Genomic DNA, 19,445 nt, shown 5'->3' on the forward strand with positions numbered 1-19,445 from the left:
TATATTAGGCAATTAAATAATATACATGTATTAGAATATGTGTATAACTCAAATAATATTAATAATAATAGCAATTCGTTAAAGATATTATAATATTAAAATTGTAATTTGATTTTTTTTTATAAAACTATATAAAGAACAAATGTATTAAACACACATTTGAATCAATTATTTTTATGTGAGACATCCATTTTAATTCTAACTTGAAAATGAAATAATACTCAGAACGTTTAGGAAATTTTTTTTACGTGCCAGGTATAAATAAATAAATAAATACTAAATTCTTAATTTAAGTCGAGTAAGAAAAGATGTTTTATTTTTTTGTAATATTTTCCAAAAATTAATTATATAATCTCTTTTATACGTACCGATGGTACAAACCATCAGGCCCATCTTTTCTCTTCTTTTCTAATACATCATAAAATAAAAATTATTACTTCTTTTAAATATAATATTCTAAATGGTAGAGAATAAAAACATGATTATTTATATATAATTATACTAATATATATAATAATCTTTTGAACATACACTTTCTTTAAATTATGTTATAGGATTAAATGTATAAAATTTTACATGTTTCCTATGTAAAATAATTTTTTTGTTTACATTATATACACGTATAAACATATAAATATTATTTAAACGTTATTATAATGTATATATATACTTATTAGTACATGTAGCTTGTATATGTATAAAATTTTATATTTCATGATTACTTAAATCATGCCATTTACAAAACTAGCCAGTTTAATATTTTAAAAGATTATAATCTAAATTATCACTACGAGAGTTTATTGTATTCAATATATTTTAAAATTTTAAATTCTAAGGTAAAGGTAAAGTGTTTTAGGTTAAAGCACTTAAAACGGATATTTACTGATTTTAAGAACAACTTTCTTCTTTTCCAACTATAGTAGAGCAACCGATGCTCCTTCACTTATTATAATATTTTTGGTTACGACATCATTATATAAGACCAAACAAGGTAATAAAACAATATAACACGTATTTAGATGAGCTATAAGATATTATTAATATTTATTATAAGTAATATTATTATAAGTAATATTATAATCATCAATATTGTACTAGGGTTTATATTTCAACTAGAGTTAATAAATATGATAATAATAAATGCATCAAATATCTTGTTATACATAAATATTTAATATATGAACTTAGTCAATAGGTTAAAACATTTACTTCATAATGACCCTTTATTTACGTTAATCAGTTTATATAATATAAATAAATTTATATCTAAACAATACTGATGACACATAACCTTTTATTAAATAAAGTGGATTTAAATAATGTAGATAAAACACTAAACTTGTAGTTAAAACTGATGTTTTTATTGAACAAATAATCTATTATATATAAATATAAAGGCTATTCTATGATGTCTCGTAACTAAAAGTAATAACTTAACTATGCTTTCAACTAGAGTATTCTAGTTTGACAGAATTTATTATTATTTTAAATTATTTTCCAAAAAGTACACGAAAATTTGAACAGTTTTCTCATAACCAAATAATTCAACCAATGTGTCATCCACTAGATTTTAATCATTTGGCTTTTTTTAAACCATTATATATATCGTGATAAATATATATGTATTTATTCCCTAATTAATGTATACATCTATCTATTTTATATATAATAAACAAAAAAAAATTTGGGACACTTGGCACAATATTGGGGCTTCCTAGATGTGGTTTTGGCGGGAAACTGAATGGGTATTCTTTTCACATATAATGAAGCCCCGTTTTGTATCCGGATCCGCTAATTCGGATCCGTATATATGTTATAAAAAAATTAATATTTCCAATCTTCATTTGCTGTCCGCCTCCAACCATCCACTTTCAAACCCTAATTTCTCATCCAGAACAACAATCAATCCCAAAAATGTTGAGACACGCTGCTAAGAGAATCACAGGGTCAGGATTAGCCCCGACACGGTGGTCTTCACCGGCGGCGAACCGGTTTTATCATGAGAGGGTTGTGGACCAGTACAATAATCCCCGTAACGTTGGCGCGTTTGACAAGAACGATCTGATGTAATACAGGGTAAACTTTAAATATTCCATTTCTAATCTTTCTTATTCATCCTGTGTTTTCATTTGATTCTTAACATTTTTGGGTTTTTTTAAATTAGGGTTTCTTATATTCTGTGATGATTTATTGACCTTCGCTGTAAATTAATGAACTTCACTTGAAATGAAAGATTAAATTAAGGGAGAGGTTTTATATTGGATTCCCATAATAACGATTTGAGTTAATTGCTCGGATGGTCCCTGTGGTTTCACGTTTTTTCATTTTTAGTCCCCACCTTTTGAAAATAGCATGTATGCTCCATATGGTTTGTCATTTTGTTACCCGGATAGTCCCCCAACATTTACTCTGGGGACTATCCGAGTAACAAAATGACAAACCATAGGGAGCATACATGTTATTTCCAAACTAACTGACATTTACTCAGGGACCATCCGAGTAACAAAATGATAAACCATAGGGAGCATACCTGCTATTTTCAAAAGGTGGGGACTAAACGTGAAAAAACTTGAAACCACAGGAACCATCCGAGCAATTAACTCTAACGATTTTGTAGATATGGTTTTTCATAATCTATTATATATAATAAATGTGTTAAATTTTGCTGATGTGTCAAGCTATGAGAGCCCTAAATTTTGCTTTTTGGCGGGAAAATCACGGGTCAAAGTTTTTGGTATATGGGTTGACACGGGATCCGTATTCCTACCCATTCGCATATTCGTTTCTTTTGTAAAACCCTAGATTTGTATCTCCTTCTCCTTCTCATGTACTCCTCTGCTCTTCTTGCTCTTCTCCCTTCTGATACAATCTTCGTTGAAACCCTAGCTGTTCCGTCTTCAAGCAATGCATCCCAGAGATTTCTTTACAATTTTGGTAAAGCACTATCTTTTCGTTGTTTTTTTTAATCTCTTCTTCGATGCCCCCTTGGTTCTTATTACCTCCGGGCGATTATGAGGAAATCATCTTCCATAAATCGCAAAACTTGATTTCTGGTTCAATCGCAGGTTTGATCATCCAAGGTTCGGATCCTATATATCTATACTTCCCATACAAATCACAAACTCACTTCTGTCAAACCCTAAATCCCAAAATCGCAAACCTGCTTCATCTGTTCTCACCGATTCATCATTGATAATCGAAGGTATGTTGTTTATTTCATTCCCTCTGTGATTTTTATTGTTAATGTAATAAAATTTGTTAATCTTAACCCTTTTGTGTTTGATATTGTTCATGTATAATAGATTGGTTGATAATTGTTATAGGGTTGATAATTGTTTTGAACTCTGGCAAAAATTCAAATCTCCGGCAAACTAGATCTAATTTATGTTGAAAATCTGAATCTCCAGGTATGTTTCATTGAAAATCACAAGTCTAAAAAATTATTTTGGTTTGATTGTCTTGATCAGTAATTCCCTTAGCAAAATTTCCGATTGATTTAAAGCCAGAGGTAGAATTAAAAGATATTAATCAAATCTGAACCAAGTTTAGAAGAAGAAGCAATTCGCAAAAGAAAAGGAAAGTGCTATTGCCGAGGCATTGAAAACGAAAGTTACAGTCGGATATTGAGATTGCCGGTAAGAAGAAAAACGCAAAAGGATGCTTTGTTGATTGTGAAATATTTTGACCAACGGTCAAAGTTGGGATTAAAAAAAAATTAAAATGGATTGAACATGATATTTCCAACTAAATACATCTGCTATAGCATCATATTTTGTCCTTTTTTCTCTTTATAGTTTTCATTTTTCTGATTTCTATTTGTACATGGCAATTTCAAGTATACAGTTGTACAATATATTTGCAGGATACCTCTTCCAAAGTGGGTATTGGAGGAGATCAATAATGACCCTAATCTTGCATACACAGATCAACGGGGAAGAATGAATAATGAATATCTTTCCCTTGGGTGTGGCACCATCCTCTGCCTCAAGGGCAGGACTCCCATTCATTGCTACTCCGACTACATGCGTGCTTTCAGGGATTTTGGTACAGTCATCTTCTCGGTGTCACTATTGTGGTAACTTACCAATCACACATCTCTGTTTTAACACTTCAATGGAAAGTTGATTTATTCAATATGCTATGTAGGAAATTCAAGTTGGAATGGGTCCAGCCGGAGTGGTTCGATACCCATCTTAGCTTGAGAAAGACGGAATATGGAGATTCCTAGGAAGTGGTGCCTTCCAGTGTTACAATAAAGTTCGTTATTAACACCTCTACTTGTGTTTGCTTGTATTTTGTAGAATCAATGCTTACACTATAGATGTTGACATGTTGTATTGCAGTATATGCTTGGCAGTTTGAAAGCTGCAGCTGAGAACTATGGTAAACCGAAGACACCAACTTTTTAAAGGGAGAATATGGTAGCTGGAACAGTGAGTATGGCGAATTCTTTCTCTCGTGGTATGGTACTCACAAATGCTATTGGATCATGGAGATCGAATACTTTCGTCGGCTACCTTGATCTTTGAAAACCGAGGGGTCAAAATCTCGGTTAAAGTTGCTGGAACCCATTGGCACTATGGAACCCGGTCCCATGCACCTGAGCTCACTGCTGGCTACTACAATACACGATACTGAGATGGGTACCCAATAGCCCGAATGCTGGTACGCCATGGCACTGCTTTCTATTTCACGTGTATTCAAATACAGGACCACGAGCAGCCTCAGGATGCGCAATGTGCACCAAAGAAGTTGGTGCAGCAAGTGACGTTAGCGACCAGGGAAGATCAGGTGGCCCTGGCACTGAAAGGAGAGAACGCATTACCAAGATACGACGATTATGCACACTAGCAGATCTTGAAGGCAACTTCATTATCCGATAATGAAGAAATGTGTGCTGTATTTGAGGAAGAATCCGGAGTTGTTTCAGGCTGATAATTGGAGGAGATTTGTGGCGTTTGTGAAGAAGATGAAAATGATAACAGTTATGATATATTTTTTTTTCTAGAAATGAATTTTACTTCATTTTGTAGCTGTTGATGTGCTATTATGGAGGAACAAAAATATATCATATACGGGCAATAAAGCTGGTTATCAAGATAAAATTTCCTAAACCTTACAACACTTGATTTTTCTAACATTATTCCGATTTTTTATCTACTATGCTAAAATATATTCCTTCATGTACTTATATCTTGTGTCTTAGATGGTGAACCGAGCTCAAATCCCTCCTAACAACTGAGTACTTATTGCAATGATTGTTGGTGAGGTAATATTTTGCTTCTATGAAATCTTTATTGATACCACCATGTTCACTAATAATGTTCAACTTATTTTTTTTAGTTTTTAGATACATGTCGATTTTATTCCTTTCATTTGGAAATCTATATGTGTAGGAGAGTGAACATGTTATATCTACTTGGAATGAACGGATTTTAAAAATATATAGTTCAAAATTTATATTTTACAATATAACTAAACTATAACTCCTTGATTGGTACCGTACTATACCGAACATTTTCGGTACCGGTACCTATATTTGGCAATTTTTGATACCCGTATCATACTTGGCGATTTTCGGTATTGGTACCGAGCTCACCCCTAGAAAGGACGACATTTCTCGACATAACAAAGTTGACTTTTGGTCGAAGAACCTTTGTATTTTAAGAGTTATTTTATTCATTCACTAGAATCTATAATTAGTAACAAAAAAACTTCTCTCGGATTTGCTTCTTAGAGTGCTTTTCTTTTAAATTTCTACACTTTACACATGCCAACTGAATTTTATGGGTATTTTCATGATGGCAGCGTTGGCAACTAAAGAAGATAGATCATGTTGATCTTCATAATAAACGCGGCGCTTTTGCTCCCCTGTTTCACCTGAAGGTTAATTACACTGAAACTTCAATATTAGATAATAAGCAATGTTCAGTTTTCCTATTGATATTGGATAATAAGCAATGTTCAGTTTTTAACAGTTGGGATGCTTCTTCAAGAGATGTTTTTCGGAATGCAGATGCAACTCGAGATGGTGGAAATGTAGTGGATCTTTGTAGCTTTAATGAGCTACCTGCCATCATGGATGGATCTTTCCAAGAAATTGTATATCTTTACATCTTTTACTTGAAAATATGTCATTTTAGATCATGTGTTCCATCTATTAATATATGTTTCAAGTTCCAGGTTTGGTGATGATGGGCAAATAAATAAGCATGGTGTCTAGATCCCATTCGGCTATATGCATACTATGTATGGATTCCATGTTTTTGTCGATGAACTTACTGGTAAAGGACTAAATATGGCTCTGATGATTTTACACCTGTCAGGAAGTGGTCTTTTATAAGAATGGTGAACAAGCTACAGATGGTGAACTTGGAGATCTGTGGGTTAGTTTCTTTTTATTGTTGACCAAATAATATAATAAATCTTTTTGAGAAATAAGAGGTGTTTTATTGGTGATGGTGAATCTCAATTTTTTTGCAGTTCCGCATTTGTATAATTGTACTTTTAACGTAGAAAAATCTTGAAATAAATCATAAACTACAACAAATAGAAATTAAAACATAGCTGCTGATAAAGCCCTCTTGAAAAATACTCTTAACGTAGAAAAATCTTGACTATAAGTAAAAAACTAAAAAAGAAACTTAAACGAACCAAACAAACAGAGAAGAGCATACCGTTTCCTTAAGCAAAATCGGGGACGACAACAACTACTAACTTCGCCGGAACCCTAGCTCTCGCCGGAATTTGTTTCTATCTGCATTTTTATCAACTAAACCTAAAAAAATCCTGACTAATGTAATACAACCAAAAAGACATGATTTCTTATATTCAGGGCAATTTTGTCATTTTAATACATTCCAACAACTTTTTGGCAACAACTGTTGAAATAACCTTTCATCTATAGTCGGTTCCATTTCACATAAAAAATTAAGGTAAAATGAGAGACCATTGCTACATCGAGCACAACTGAGAAGTTCGTGATAAGCCTGAGACCGCTCAAAAGAAGCCATAATAATGAGCCTACTGATAAACTCTTATGAAGCCCTAATAATAATACTGATGATATTACCGTTTACTATCGCAAAAAGGAAAATGATATAAGAAGTCATACCTGCGTACTGAATGGTGGTTGCTTTTGCCGTAGATTATACTCCAATCCTCGTAGAAGAAGGAAGTCTAACATTGAGAAGACAACATAAAACAACTAAAACTATGAAATAAATCATAAACTACAACAAATAGAAATTAAAACATAGCTGCTGATAAAGCCCTCTTGAAAAATACTCTTAACGTAGAAAAATCTTGACTATAAGTAAAAAACTAACAAAGAAACTTAAACGAACCAAACAAACAGAGAAGAGCATACCGTTTCCTTAAGCAAAATCGGGGACGACAACAACTACTAACTTCGCCGGAACCCTAGCTCTCGCCGGAATTTGTTTCTATCTGCATTTTTATCAACTAAACCTAAAAAAATCCTGACTATAAGTAAAAAAAAAATAACAAAGAAAATTAAACAAACCAAACAAATAGAGAAGAGCATGCTGTTTCCTTAAGCAAAATCAGTGACGACGAATCCAGATCACTATTAACTTCGCCGGAACCCTAGCTTTCGCCGGAATCTGTTTCTATTGGCATTTTCATCAACTAAACCTAACAAATCCTGACTATAAGTATAAAAAATAACAAAGAAAATTAAACTAAGCAAACAAATAGAGAAGATCATACCGATTCCTTAAGTAAAATCAGTGACGATGACTTCAGATCACTACTAAATTTTCCAGAACCCTAGCTTTCGCCGGAATTTGTTTCTATCAGCATTTTCGTAGATGGAATCAACAATAAAATCCATAGATCGATGGGGAGGATTAAACCGATTAGGAAGAATGAATATAATTGAAAGAGGATTTGGTATTAGGAAGGTTAGACATAACTCAATCGTTCGTATGCAAATGCTTTAAACCCGAATGCAGTTGGAGAATGGAAATGGAGACGAAGGCTCTCTAGGGTTTAGGAAAAGAAGCGTACAAATATGTCTGAAGGAAGAAAGCGTTCAAAGAATATAAGGGATCCGTTTTTATTACTGGGTGACCCGAATCCTCAACCGGATCCCGCGTCCAAGAAGAAAAATTGTGTATTGAGATGGATTCCCTCCCAAAATCATCCTATACTAAACCAATAAATGCCACATAAGCAAAATGGCTCCACCATTCAAAGACAAATAGCCCAAATCATCTCCTTTATTAATATATATAGATTTCACTAAGGTAACAGTTAATGTGTGGGTTACTGTGGCCGAACTTCATATTTCAGTTAGCAAAATCGTAGACTCCTTCGTAATTGTTAATTAGGTTACTAATTTATATAGGTTAATACATATTCTCCCATTCAAGTTTTGTTATATCCAACTCTTTTTCTCTTTCGTATTGTGTGGTACATGTGACGCTTTGCAATCGTGTTGTGCCAGTTGCCGGTTGGTATAAAAACTTTGTTGTTGACATATTGTGTTGGAAGAAACCAACCTTGATCCCGGTTAGGTTGATCGCTTGTGTTGTGCATTTGATAGTCTCGCTTCGATCTAGGGCTAATAAAATCAGTTCAAATCTTAAAAAGGATGTGTCACCATTGTAGATGGCGGAAACCCTCATAAAACTCAACGGGATAGAAACTATGGTATTATTAGACATCCTCTTCTGAGTAAAGGAGGTGTTGGTAGAACTAATCGTGGCTATTTTCCTCTTGTCAAAGATGAAGATGTCAGTCATTGTATAGACTTCCCACATGATTAATTTGACAAGGTCATTAATGTTGATTTTTAGATGGAGTGACTTACTATGGTTAATCTTATACTTTAGTTAGCTATCATCTTATCTGATAGTGATCTACTCATCTTAACACTACATGATTGTTTCCATGAGAGTGTCTCCAAGTTTATGTTGGGGAATTTTTCTAATTGATTTATAAAACTTAGACAAGATCATGATCATATTCTTGGACAATGGAAATCATGATCATTGTCTTTGCCACTTGTCAGATGTACTGACTGAAACGGTTTTGTTACAAATGCCATGGTGTGATCACTTCAGTTTTGTGAGATCTGAGAATAGTAAGCAAAATTAAAGGCTGGGTGTTCACCGACTAAGTTCAAGATAAAACTGTTTTGATTTCAAACGTTAATTCTTTTTCTCTCCTATTCAGCTTGAAAAACGATTTTGCTAACTGAAATATGAAGTTCGGCCACAGTAACCCACACATTAACTGTTACCTTAGCAAAATCCTTTTTCAACCGAACTTCATATTTCTTTTTCTCTCTTATTCAGCTTGAAAAACGATTTTGCTAACTGAAATATGAAGTTCGGCCACATTAACCCACACATTAACTGTTACCTTAGTGAAATCTATTATAAACATAAAAAAGCAACTACCAAATCTTTATAAATAGATTATAATTATCGTTCTTTCAAGTGATGATTATACTTATGAAAAACCATATATATACACATCATTAGCTTCTTAAACATCCAGCTTGAAAGAACGATAATTATAATCTATTTATAACGATTTGGTAGTTGCTTTTTTATGTTTATAATAGATTTCACTAAGGCAACAGTTAATGTGTGGGTTAATGTGGCCGAACTTCATATTTCAGTTAGCAAAATCGTTTTTCAAGCTGAATAAGAGAGAAAAAGAAATATGAAGTTCGGTTGAAAAAGGATTTTGCTAAGGTAACAGTTAATGTGTGGGTTACTGTGGCCGAACTTCATATTTCAGTTAGCAAAATCGTTTTTCAAGCTGAATGGGAGAGAAAAAGAATTAACGTTTGAAATCAAAATAGTTTTATCTTGAACTTAGTCGGTGAACACCCAGCCTTTAATTTACAGCCCAGATATTTAGTGTGTAAGTCAAGAATTGTAAGATTATTAATTAATTAGTTGACTTGTGGCTTTTTGATCTTGATGTTTTTTTGTTTTTCTTTGTCCTTCTATAAAGGTCTGGAGTGGAATAGTGGGTTCCTTCAACATGCGGCACCACCAAAGCTGTCAACGACAGATTCAAGATGGAATTTGAGTTATCGAGGGTGTATGGCCTAAGTTACTTTGAGATTGGTGATATTAAACTGTTGAGATTAGGGAAATTAGGAGAATGTTTGGAAAAAATATGTCGATATTCCAAGTCCAAATGAAAGCGAACTTGCACATTTAACAGGAATGCAAACAGAGAGCTTTGAACAAATTAGCCTAGCTGATTCCGAATGTCACAAATTGGTAAGTTTCAAAAGTTAAACATGATTAAAAGTTCATGTGTAGGTTACTGTATTGGTTTAAAGGTTTTTTTTTTTTTTTTTTTTTTTGCATTCTTTTGATTATATTATTAATTTATTATCAGGGTTAAAGAGGTCCTTGTGAAACTTAGTGGGCGAGGATCGGTTTTGTTCTTTGGAGAAAAGAACCAATTAAACAAGGTAGTATTAGAATTTAGGACAATTTTTTGATTGCTTTTAGTTATAACTAGAATTACGACCCGCCGCAATGCGGCGGGGATTCTTTAGTTATAACTAAATCGATTTAGGACGCGCATGTTATGTTGAACCTGTCAAACGGGGAAAAAATAGACGATGTAAAAACGTTCACCCACACACGCACGTTGCGTCGTGTTAACTCGCAAAATTTAGAATGAAACGTAAAAACGCTAAACCAAAGACGAACGTTGCGATGTATTAAGTCACAAAATTTTGAACGAAGCATAAAGCGAAAAAATTTACGGAAAATGAAAACTATAAAGGACCAAAGTTGAAAGTAAAAAAAGTTGTGAAGATAGATTGCAAAAGATAAAAAGTTTTGTGTTAAAAGTAAAAAAACAAATAGTTTTGGATTAAAAGTAATTTATGAAATACTTTTGGGTGAAAAAATAAAAAAATCAAAATTTTTTTTTTGAAAAACCCTTAAAGCCAAGGTTACAGCAACCATATGCATAACCATTTTTTTTGAAAAACCCCCCAAAGCCAAGATTACAACACATAAGTAAAAAAAAATCAAAGTGGTTAAATCGCAAAAGATGAAAACTTTTGAATTAGAAGTAAAAAATCAAATTAATCAAAGGGGTTAAATTACCAAATATTAAAACTTTAAACTTAAATTGTCAAAGATTAAAACTTTAGGGTTAAAAAGGAAACAAAGATTAAAAATTTTAAACTTAAATTGTCAAAGAATAAAACTTTAGGGTAAATTGTCAAATATTTAAACTTTAGGGTTAAAAATGAAACAAAGATTAGAAGTTTATACTTAAATTGTCAAACATTAAAACTTTAGGATTAAAAATGAAAATTTCCTTTTTTTTTTTTTGAAAGACTTCCAAAGCCATATGTACAATCAACATATGCACAAACTTGTTGCTTCTTTATATAGGTTCTAATTATGTGGTTGCTCTTTTGTTCATTTATTAATAACTGGGTATTGTATGTATTATACACTTCAACCTGTTTGACCCATTGTAGGGATGGGTCTCAAGCTTTTAATTGATTGATTCGTATTTGGTTTCATTGTAGGGATTATATATAATTACGAGTCAATTGACTAAGCTTAAATGATAAATGTAGTAAAAAAGTTATTATATGCTAAAAAGTAGAAACGGGTCAAGTTGATGAGGTAGCTTTAAGTGTCAGCTTTGAGTAGTTTTAGATATGGGTCAGAAAAGGTGAGTCTAATAGGGAATGCGTATTTGATTTATTTGAAACCTTTTTTTTTGTCAGTTGATTAGCAGTTCAGTATTGGGGAAAGCTTGGTCTCTTTGACATCTTTAGTGCTCATACATGGAAGGTATGCAACACCTGTTATATATGTTAATTTTTATAACTTTTAGTTTTAAATAAAAATAATGTAAAATAAGAGTAAAGCACTCCCTCTGAGCAGACTATTTGGTCTACACTTCCCGCATAACTGCATAACTAGAAGGTTGTTGTTTTCTGAACTAAGCCAAAACCTTTACATGTGTGGATCTAGGAGTTTAATTTTATTATAATTGTATAAAACTATACCATAATATTAAAAAAACAAACCAATCCGGCATTTTGTTTTATCAGTTTCCAGAAAAAATAAATTGGGTATCGGTATCGGTATCGAAAATGTTCAGTACGATACTTGTATTTGAAGGTAAAAATTGATATTTTACCGGTACCGTATTGAACTGGTACTGGTACCGAAAATGCCAAAACGTGGGTACTGAATCCATATCGAAAAGAATTTAGTACGGTAAATTCGGTACCGATACCGGTTCAGTACCGGTACTCAGTACCAAATGCTCATCCCTATATTTAACCATCAAACAATGTCTTTCTTTAACCTCTCATATAACTACATAAACAAACAAATATAGGGATGGAGAAAAAAGAGATGCCCTTTGAGAACTACTTTACTAAAGCAGTTGCAGGGGCACTATTTGGTGCACCAAATTTTAGAAAAATGAATAAAAGGTGTTATTTATGATGATGTTTCTCAAGATTTTGTAAGAAGACATGCTTTAGATGTAAAAGTAGATTCCAACTAAAAGTTTACATGTTTGCAACTACATTTACAACCCTAACAGGGTATGTATATGTTTGAATCAGGTATACATTTATTCGAATGGTAGGCAATTTGCACAACGGTTAATATTTAGATATAAAAAGTATGGCTACTTAAGGAAATATTTATGTGGATAATTCGTCACGAGAGCGGGGTAAAACTTGATCCTTAGGTACTACTTTTTAGTTCGATCATATGTCTTGCTATCTCTTATAACCATCCTACTCATGATATCTTATGATATTGTAGATTGGGAGACCAATTGTGTATGGGTTGGCCGCAAAAGGGAGAGTATGGAGTTAGAAGAAATGTGGAAGGATGAACTCTCAATGATATGTGGATGTCACTTTGTTTATGATTTATGAAGTGACTTCAAGGTTATTAAATTTTATGTGTTTGTTAAATCAAAGAGGACTTGCATCTATAACGTTGGATGTGGCAGGGCGTGCTACGCCAACCTAACTGAGTTCATGTTACTTTTAGTAAATTGTAAATGTAACATTATTTTGTCGTTTTCTTGATGTTTTTATATACGTCTTATAAAGAAAACTTTATACCTAATGATACAATCCACTTTGTTACTAATTTATGTAATGTCTTTATTTGCATTAGTTTTATTGATACACTTGTGATTAATGTAATTTAAATTTTCCCACCCGGGTTGCCACCCGGGTGATAACCTAGTGTAGTATATATACTACTTCACCTTAATGGTAGCTAACTTCAACTTACATATATAATACATCAATTTTATATACTCAATGTATTGATAATTTGCCCATTGGAATTTAGTTGGCTAACTTAATAACTGCAAATATATATGTTTAGTTGTGGATTAAATATAAATATAAATATATACACATAATTAGGGCTATATATATAAATATGGCATTAGGGGAAGGTTCATTTGAGAAGAAAATTTAATTGAGAAGAAAAAGAACAAAGGGTAATTTTGTAAAACATTAAATAGAATTTTCACTTATCTCATTTATTATCATTTTTAACTAATTAATTAGTCATAAAGACTAGTATCCTCCACACTAACTTTTTTTTGCCTACACACATCAAAAGTTATCTTACATATTTCGAAATTCATCCTACACGTTGAAATTTATCCTACACAACTCGTAATTTATCCTACACAACTCGTGATTTATCCTACACTTTAAATTATTTTATTTTATTTGTTTGAAAAAATATATATTTTGAAGTTAAGTTACAAAAAATTTAATGTAGTTAGCTATTAAAAAGGAAGACTAGAAATTAATGACCTATTAGATTTACCAATGTACCCTTATAGTAACATTAAATACTTATAATAAATGAATTAAATAAAGCATTGTTATTGGTTAAAATTTCTTCTTTTTTCTTCTTACAAAAAATTTCTTCTCATTTGAACTCTCCACTATGGCATTAAGCTCATAACTATACATATTATATTTACATACGTAAGAATATATATATGTTTATTTGTTGTTGTAAACTATTATTATATATAATTAATTTATCTCAATTAATAGCTATCTCTTGTAAACGATACATTCATTTATGAAGGATGTAACTCAAGGTGGTACCCTAAGTTACTAATTGTATAAAAGTGTAATAAAATACATCTGCCTAGGTAGCCTATAGGTACATTTAATTATATTGGTCATTCATACTGTGAACTCAAAACATAAATATTAAGATTTATCTACACAGAATAGCACAAAAGTTATTCACATAGTTTCCTAACATAATTGTTTAAGTTTTAGGTATTAAAAGAACACCTAAATGTAGGCCTGTTAACGAACCGCACAAACACGAACATAGGCATGTTCGTGTTCGTTCATTTAACTATAACCGAACACGAACATATAATCGAACGCATTTTTTGTTTGTGTTTGTTCATTAAGAAATCAACCGTGTTCGTGTTCATTTATGTTCGTTCGTAAGCCCAAAATGAACAGTTCACGAACATAAACGAACATAAACAAAAAAAATAACCAAACATATTTGAATAAATATAAACAAACATAAATTAACATGATTGAGCAAACATAAACGAACACAAATGAACGTAATTGAACAAATATAAACAAACATAAATTAACATTAGTGAACACAAATAAACACGTCTAATATCTTACAATTCATCGGAAAACACATCTAACTTAGGGTTCATAGATACTGAAATTAAGTAGTTTTTATATAAATATTAAGTTATCAGTTACGCTATAAGAAAAATTTTAAAATTTCATAATATATTACTAGAAAACTCAATTACAAGTTAGTTATACTTATATATAATTAGTTAGAAAACCTAATATTTATATAAATATAACTATTTATGTATTTACTAAAATTTAAGCGAACATAAACGAACGTAAATAAACAAACATAAATGAATGTTCACGAACATAAACGAACAAACACAAGGTGTGTTCATGTTCGTTCATTTAATTAAACGAACAAAAATTTTTGTTCGTGTACGTTCGTTTATTAAATAAACGAACTTTCCGCCGAACAAGTTCACGAACAGTTCATGAACGTTCGGTTCGTTTACAGGCCTACCTAAATGGCTTAAACCAGTGGCTCTGATACCACTTCTGTCACAACCCCCGACCCCACCCTGGGAGCGGGAGCCGTGAACCAGTCAAGTGGTACCGGTGTTTATTAATTATGCAGCGGAAAAACTTTTCATCAGGACCGTAGTTAGGAAATAGTTTTAGAGTTTAAAAACACCATTCTTTTATAATAAATAAATAGGATAAAACCCAAGTTTCATTAATAATACATTTATAGGGGCAACCCTATTTTATTGAAAACATAAACTTCTTTTATTTAGATAACTTTTATAGCCACTTCTTTAAGCCGTCAATGCTCCTCTGTTGGCTTCTATTAGCTTCACATTAAGTTACTTGAAACGCGTTTTAAACATATTTTATCAGCAAGAAATACTGGCGAGACATCCCAGTTTAATCAAAACAAGCTTTTATAACTTTACAGTATTAAGGGCGATTACAATGTTTATATCTACCCAATTACTCGGTCAATAGTTTTCACTCGACAGATCTGTGACTATGGTCATATCACACATTGGATACCCGTGCCCAATTGTGAAGGTTATAAAGTACTGTATACATACCCCATAATACCGGCCGCAATTGTAGAATACAAAGACTTAATCACTGTAAGTATAACTGAAAACATTTGAGATTTATAACACAGGTTGGTAGAAAAAGAGAATGACTCACCTTGTAACTTTAGGGTTTCACTACAGGCCACTTGGTATAATCTTGGACAAAACTCCTGAGCTAATTATATAATGCACTCGTGTTAAGTATAATAACTCAAATTCAACTTTATCCGTACGTCACGAGACAGAACCCCAACGTACTTAGTCGGGCAGAGCCTTGACATGCGTTACGGGGTCCTACATCAGTCGGACAGGGTATCAGTGATCAGGGGTTAAAACACTTAAAACGGGGCAGGGCTTTGAAGTATTAGGGGTCCTACATCAGTCGGACAGGGTATCAGTGATCAGGGGTTAAAATATGATCATTTTGTCACATCAAAGGGGAATCACTAACCCAACAATTTGAACGTTTCAGCTGTCTCATCAGTGAACTAAGGCTTGTTAAAGTTACATGTCCAAATGCAACTCAAAATAGCAGGTTCCTTAGATCATTGCCCGAAAAGTGGGACACAATTGCTTTTGTCACCAGGAATTCAACTGAGTTCAAAGATCTGACCCTGACCTAACTCCATGGTAGACTCCTGACCTATGTAAGGGAGTTAAACCAGAAAATGAAGTTGCAAGAGTCTGGTAAAGTTGCTGATGACTATTCATTTGGCAGCACAGCTCTGTTTGGTCAGGAAGAATCTGGTAGCAGCAGTAAGGATCAGAGTTATGATCATTTTATTGACATAACTGCTGGTAGTAATTTTAACAACTCTGATTCTCACTCTGCAAATTATGCTTTCACTGCAAATAATGAAAACCAGATGTCAGATAACTTGTGCTTTGAACTCAATGATTTGCAACATTTTGATCCCACTGACTTAGAAGAGATGGACATTTTGTATCAATTGGCTTTGCTTAGTGTTAGAACAAGCAAATTCTACAAAAGAACAAGGAGAAAATTCCCAGGACTTCATGGGAATTTAAGGGTGGGGTTGGATAAGTCAAAAATCAAGTGTTACAAGTGTAATAGACTAGGTCATTTTGCTAGGGAATGTAGGAGTCAAACCACTGGTCCAATAATTACTCATCCTAGCTCAAACCCTAGACCACAACAACAAAACACTGTGCACTATACCCAATATGTCCCTGCATCACATGTTAACACTGCTCATTATGCTGCAACCCCTGTGCCTGTGCATTATGTTCAAACCACTGTTCCACAAATTCAGTATGTTCAAGCCCCCGTTCCTCAGGCACAGGTGCAACCTGCTGCACCTCAACAAGCTGCTCCAACAGTGATACAACCAGATCAGCAAAGCTTTTTCACACAAGGCTTTGTTGATTGGAGCAGCATGCCTGATGAACTTGGTGATGAAAATTTTGCTCTCTATGCTTCTAATGATACTTTTGATGATGAATTTTGTTTGATGGCATTAGAGTCAATACCAGAAGGGGTAGAAACTGAAGGTGAACAGCTAAGTGCTGAAACAGTGGATGAAGTTGCTGAAGCAGTGGTTACTGCAGTTGCTGGTGAACTACTGCTGGGAGAAAATTCAGAAACCCTGATTGAACCACTGTCTGACCCTTGGTCCAAAGAAGACAAAGAGAAAGAAGAGTTGAAGAAGGCTGGTGAGGAAGAAGGGAGAGCTGATGAAGAAGATAATCATCAATGTAATTGTGCCATGATGGCTGCTGCCAAGGTAACTCCTCAAGTTATTAAAAAACATTCCCAAAACACAAACCTGTTGGCAATTTACTAAAAAAAAAAAAAGAAATCCTTTAATACCAACCACTAGTATGGTGTTAACATATTAACACAAATGGCATATTTGAAAAAAAAAATATGATAACATAAAATACCAAGTTTTCTAAAGTCGAGAAGCAAAGACTTTCCCCTCATCAATAGGATTGTTTGTGAATTTCAAATTTTGTCCTTTTATCTTTATACTTAATTTCTAGTGGTGTCCTTTGTTTTTAAAGTTAATGAGTTTTGTACTTAATGTTTTAAAATCTTGTACGTTATGTTCTTTAACTCTAACTCAGTTAGATTTTTTTTGTTAAATTGGATCATGTGACTTACACATTAGGGCATAATTGTATTTTCACCATTACAGAGACTACTTTACAAATATTTTATATCAAGGGACTATTGTATATAAGAAACAAAAGAATATATAAATAAAATAAAAATCTCTCACACTCTCTCTCTATAACCAGACCACCACCACGGCACCACCCCCTCTCTCTCTCTCAAACCTACAAAACATCATCGGCAACCAGCATCCCTCTTCGCCGACCACACAACTCCGACCACACCCTCACCAACTTCCGACCTCACCGCACCCTCAGCGTCTATGTTTTAAAAACGCACCGGCGATTACGACGAAGGTGGTTGTTCCGTTCTGAATCGGCTCATTTGTTTCATGAACTGTGAATCGATTTCCTCCTGTGAATCAGATTCTATTATTAATTTTTGCTTCTACAGGTTTAACGTAAGATTATGTGTTGTTGGCGGTTGGTAATTTGGGGGCTTAAAAAAGTCTACAAATTTGTGAGTTGTGAGTAAATTTGCCAGTAAGTTTAGAGGTTCAGCCAGCTTATTTTTTTTTTTAAATGGTGAGATAAGTTTATTCTTCTTAATCTCCTGCCACTGCATCTGCTCAATTCTTCTTCACTCCGGTAACAGTTATCACCATGAACACTCAATCCTCTATTTCCAGGCCTCATAACCCTATTTTCACCCATGTAATCCCACACAGACCTAATTCTCAATCCCTAAATCCTCTTTTAATAACCTAGGGTTTCACAATTTCACCACCACACTCAAGCCGGAACTTCAATTATCCGTTAAAAACAGGTCTCAGATTAAGGCTGCCAAGAGCTTAAATGAGGACAAATTTGAGGTTAATTCTGGTTCGTCGGAATTGGCGGTGGCCGGAGTTGGTGGTGGCAGGTGTTGGTGGTGGTGTTTGATGAAGAAGGTGGCCTTTTTTAAAGTATTTTTTTTTATTTTTTTAAAAAGGTTGGTTATTTATATTATCTACATAATTAGTCTGTAAATATGAATTGACAAAAATGCCCCCATGTGCAAAGCACATGATTAGATTTAACAGAAAAAATTAATTGAGTTTGGCTCAAAGGACAAAACGTGTATGATTTGAAAACATAAAGGACAAAACTCGTCAATTTTGAACATAAAGGACAGCGTCTGAAAATGGGTATAAAGATAAAGAACAATTTTTGAAAATTCACTCTTTATACTATTTCAAATTTATGTACAACGAGTTTTTAGTACCCGCGCGTTGCAGCGGGACTGTTAAACTGAACACACGTATGTTATGGAGTATTAAGTCTCTAAATTTAAATTTAAAACAAAACGTAAAACATTAGAAATGAAGGCTGTCACCCTATTCTTTTATATATCTTCTTAGTATGTAGAAGTGTAGCAATTTATCATTTTCATTTTTATCTTAATATTATTCGGATTGTATTAATGGTTTGCATGCACACACCTAAACATATAAACGAATGTAAGTAATGTGTCGGATTTAAATTTAAAAGCGGGTAGTATAATAAATTATAAAAACTAAAAATATGATACATTTAATAATAAAAGCAAAAATTATGAAAATATCAACAACCAGAAATAAATAACAAAAGGTTATGTTGTTAAATAACAAAAATAAAATCATGGCTGTGTTATAAAGATTAAAAAA

At 33.0% G+C, this 19,445-nt stretch overlaps 3 long non-coding RNA genes across 9 annotated transcripts; 2 read left to right on the plus strand and 1 right to left on the minus strand.

Annotated features, from left to right (window-relative positions):
* Nucleotides 1-1,733: 1,733 nt before the first annotated feature.
* Nucleotides 1,734-13,124, plus strand: LOC110916754. 5 transcript variants are annotated; one of them, XR_004884663.1, is made up of 6 exons: nt 1,734-2,076; nt 9,994-10,268; nt 10,390-10,465; nt 11,753-11,819; nt 12,586-12,735; nt 12,813-13,124. It is a non-coding gene; the product is annotated as an uncharacterized LOC110916754 (long non-coding RNA). The 5 variants fall into 5 exon arrangements; XR_002579971.2 differs by having other exon boundaries at nt 1,735-2,076; nt 12,608-12,735; XR_004884665.1 differs by lacking the exon at nt 10,390-10,465 and having other exon boundaries at nt 1,737-2,076; nt 12,608-12,735.
* LOC110916752 lies at nt 2,836-6,459 on the plus strand. Of its 3 annotated transcripts, XR_004884666.1 has the most exons (8): nt 2,836-3,407; nt 3,863-4,075; nt 4,147-4,257; nt 4,344-5,269; nt 5,809-5,886; nt 5,979-6,102; nt 6,184-6,249; nt 6,327-6,459. It is a non-coding gene; the product is annotated as an uncharacterized LOC110916752 (long non-coding RNA). The 3 variants fall into 3 exon arrangements; XR_004884667.1 differs by having other exon boundaries at nt 5,969-6,102; nt 6,184-6,459; XR_002579969.2 differs by having other exon boundaries at nt 6,184-6,459.
* LOC110916753 lies at nt 6,965-8,187 on the minus strand. The gene is made up of 4 exons (XR_002579970.2): nt 7,732-8,187; nt 7,526-7,656; nt 7,370-7,449; nt 6,965-7,179 (listed from the first exon to the last, which is right to left on the minus strand). It is a non-coding gene; the product is annotated as an uncharacterized LOC110916753 (long non-coding RNA).
* Nucleotides 13,125-19,445: the final 6,321 nt, after the last annotated feature.

Source organism: Helianthus annuus, chromosome 16, assembly GCF_002127325.2.
Source record: "Helianthus annuus cultivar XRQ/B chromosome 16, HanXRQr2.0-SUNRISE, whole genome shotgun sequence".
NCBI lineage: Eukaryota > Viridiplantae > Streptophyta > Magnoliopsida > Asterales > Asteraceae > Helianthus > Helianthus annuus.